A 4,229-nucleotide genomic window follows, 5' to 3' on the forward strand; every position below is an offset into this window, starting at 1 on the left:
GTAGTAATCAAATTTGAGAGGCTGATAACACAAGATATTCGCTGTCAGATTTTCTTATCATAATTTGCAATACCCGTTGGCAATATGAACTCCTTGCTATATCCACCACTGCTCTCCTTTTGATAAATGCAATGGCTTCCTAGTTTTTCAAAAGATAAATCTTAGGCATAATGCTGAGCCTCGGATATTAATAAAGATATTTTATCCTGTTTTGCCACTGATGACTAAAAAGAAAGTGAGATGAGTTGAATGAGGAACAGCACCACGGTGGACCGTCAAATGAGCAGAGTACCCTGGAGGAAGAGTGCAGATGAAACCAAACACTTGGGTCAGAGGTGAAAGCTGCATCTGACTGGCTGGTTGCAATTTTGCATTCCTGGTGGCAGCGGGACTGGTTGTTTTTTCCTCTAGTAGACACGGAAAGGATCGACATAGGTCAGCGAGCTGACTGACTCCTTTTAGAAGCCTTTGGTTTGGCTGTTGGTAAACTGGAGTTTGAGTTAACCAGGTTTGCTGAATTACCGGTCAATTCAATGGCACTATTATTCTCTTCTAGAGTTGGGCAACCCATTGAATGTTTTTGACCAACTTGTCTGGAACGTAAGTGAGGTGTGTGGATATCAGCACAGCTCTGAACAATGCTTGTTAGAAGATTTATAGTCTCTGGGGTAGGACTGCAAATCTTTTGAGGCCAAAGCCCCTCTGTGTATCATTGTGTGTCTTTCCCAGTGTCTTACACCCAGCAGATGCTTCATAAGTGTGTGTTGAATGAACGAAGTCTGCTCATGGCCCACTCATCCTCTCTCCTCCAAATAAATACATATAAATAAACAAATAAATAAAAAAGAGAGATAATGAGTCCGTGGAACGCCCAGACAATTTGTGTCTATACATATTTCCACACTGTCAAACACCTGGATGTTTGGAAACTTCTGGATGATTGTGTCCATTATTCTGTTCTCCTCCAATTATTTAATGATAAAAATAGATTGTATACAGAGATTCTGAAGGAAGGCAAGAAATGATCTACCAACCCTATAGTTCTTTTGTTCCTCCTGCCCTCTAAAAAAATTCCTGTTTTATGAGAAATCTAGCAAGATCTGGATCTGCCACTCAGGATGGTTTGACAATAAGACTCAGAATGTCGCTGTATGTTGATGTCATATTCTCTTTCTCTCTCTCCCCACTCTTTTCCAATAAAACTTTAGAAGAGTTAGCTCTTTGCTTCACTCTGATAGGAAATTCAGGAGCCCAAAGCACCAGTCTTGTCAGAAATTCCAGGGTGGCTGAGTTACTGAGCTATGGCACAGCCCCTACTCCCAGGAATTTTCCTTTCTGAGTCGCCCAAGACACCGCCCACAGCCACACCAGTCACTCTGAAGAGGGTTCCTCAGCAAGCAGGCCCTCTCCCCAGTTCCAGGCCAGAAGCCATTCTGGGGAATCAGATGCCAATATAGTGAGAGGACAAAAGCGAGCACTGTGTGCATTTCTATCTGCCCATTGTGAGCAGGAGGCAATGTGGGGTTGTGCATTCTCTGCATGCCAGGAAGTCTGTGATCAGGGGAAACTGTTTCTTTTTCTTTCCAAGGACCGGAGCAAAGGGAGAGTGGTGTGTTTTGGGGGGCTTTCTTGTTTTGGGGGTTTCATTTTTGTTTTTTCCTCCTCCCCTTCATAGAGGAAGATCTCAGTGCAGGCTTTTAACTTGAGACTAGGAGGTGGACGAGAACTTTTCAGTACAGAAGCTTCGGGTCCTGGGTGTGAGATCTGTATTTCTCCACTTGCTGCACAAGACTTTATTAAGATCTTTGGCAAATGCTCTTATACTTTGACTTCCTCTATTGGTTTCATATTAACAGACCTCACCTTAGATCGGGGAAGAAGAGACGGGCCGCCTGGGCACATTAAATGTCATGTTCAGATAGTTCTGTGGGTAACAGTAAAGGGAAAGAAAGAATTAGGGTAAGCAAGTGATTTGACTTAAAAAAATAATAATCGCATCAATTGATCCACTAACAATTATTAAGCATGTTCTTTTGTCCAGATTTAAATGCAACTAATATTTATTGGGTGCAGGCACTTTCACATATGGTACCTCATTTTGTGTTAAGGTACCATTTACTGGACCAGCTTGTTTTTAATCACCACCAGAGTAAGCCCTTTCTATTATAAAACCATGATCAATTTGCATTCCCAATTTCCCTCCTCTCGTCTTACTTTCTTGGAGATCCAGTGATACATATTCTGGTGGCATCCAATATTATTTTCCCGTTGTATGAGTAAAATGTCTGTAGGTATGAAAATGAATATCTGATGGAAATATCAGACATTTATTCACCACTTGCTATTTGCCAGTCACTGTGCTAGACCATTTATAAGTATAACCTTATATATAACCCAAAGTGGCAGGTGCTAGAATGCTAAAATGTTCTAGAATGATCTCCAGTTTACAGTGGAAAGCACTGAGGCATGGAGAAGTGAGATGACTTGTGCAGTCACACAGGTAAGAAGTGGGAGAGCTAGGACTCCAGGTTGACTCCCTCTGACTCTTGGAGCCGTATTTTTCTTGCCCAGTGTGATAGCCAAAATTCTAAGATGGCACTGATGATCTCAGCCCCTTGGTGTTATGCCATGATGAAGTTATGTTATTTGACAAAGATGATGGGTGTCACTCCCTTGACTGTGTTACATCATATGGCAAGGTAAGAAGGATTTTGCAAATGTAATTAAGGTCCCAAATCAGTTGACTTTAAGTAATCAAAAGGGAGATTATCTGGAGTGGGCCTGACCTAATCAGCTGGGCATCCTTTCAAAGAGGCTTAGGTCTTCTCTGAGTCAGAGACTCTCTCCTGATCTGATGACCTTGAAGAAGCAAGTTGCCATGTGTTTTACAGCTTCAAGGAAAAGAATTCTGCCAACAACCACCTGAGCTTGGAAGGGGGCCTGAGCTTCCAGATGAGAACACAGCCCAGGCCGACGCCTTGGTGGCAGCCTGTGAGACCTTGAGCCAAGGGTCTAGTTAAGCCATTCCCAGACTCCTCATGGATGAAAACTATGAGATAATAAACATGCTGCTTTAAGCCACTAACTTTGTGGTAATTTGTTAAGTGCAGCAATTAAGAAATTAAGAAAATTAAGCCAACAAGTGTACAAACTGATAGCATGAATAAAACTATCAATAAAAAGTTAGAGCACACAAATATACAAAAAATGTATTATGGGGGCTGGCCCTGTGGCCGAGTGGTTAAGTTCGTGCGCTCCGCTGCAGGCGGCCCAGTGTTTCGTTGGTTCGAATCCTGGGTGTGGACATGGCACTGCTCATCAAACCACGCTGAGGCAGCGTCCCACATGCCACAACTAGAAGGACCCACAATGAAGAATATACAACTATGTACCCGGGGGCTTTGGGAAGCAAAAGGAAAAAAAAATAAAATAAAATCTTTAAAAAAAAAAATGTATTACCGATTTGTAAATTATATACATGAGCTACTATGCCAAGAGATGATCTCAAAATAAAACGTTAGACACATGCATACACACACAAACTGGAAATGACGAAGGATAACCAATGTTCTCAGCCACATCCCTCTCTACCGCTGACAATTCTCTTCTCTGCTGTAGAAGTTAGAACAAGTGTTGAAGCTCTAATTCAAGTTATGCCACCCAAATAGACTAAAATATGTCCAAAATAAAAGGAATAGGCAAGCTTTTTGTGCACCTGACCGTAGCACTTCTGGGGGTGTTAATGGAAGGACATATACTTAGCCTTTTCATAGGACCCTCCAAAGCATGTTTGCTTTGAGACCCAGACAGTCAAAGGTCACCTTTATCCCTGCATACTCGACCACAGTCAAAGCTGGCTGTCCCTCAACCAGCAGTCAATCAGCAAGGGTCAGTCATTGCCTAGGGCTGCACAGCCCTGCTTGCAGGAAGGGAGCAGAAAGGGCACATTTGGGCGATCGATAAAAATGCCTTCAAGATTTGTGCTCTATTCTCCATACTTTCCCACTATGCAAAGTTCGGGTTTTTGATTTTTTTTTTTTTTTGAGGATGATCAGCCCTGAGCTAACTGCTGCCAGTCCTCCTCTTTTTGCTGAGGAAAACTGGCCCTGAGCTAACATCCATGCCCATCTTCCTCTACTTTATACATGGGACGCCTACCACAGCATGGCTTTTTGCCAAGCGGTGCCATGTCCGCACCCGGGATCTGAACCAGTGAACCCCGGGCCGCT

This window comes from Equus quagga, chromosome 10 (genome assembly GCF_021613505.1).
Source record: "Equus quagga isolate Etosha38 chromosome 10, UCLA_HA_Equagga_1.0, whole genome shotgun sequence".
Lineage (NCBI taxonomy): Eukaryota > Metazoa > Chordata > Mammalia > Perissodactyla > Equidae > Equus > Equus quagga.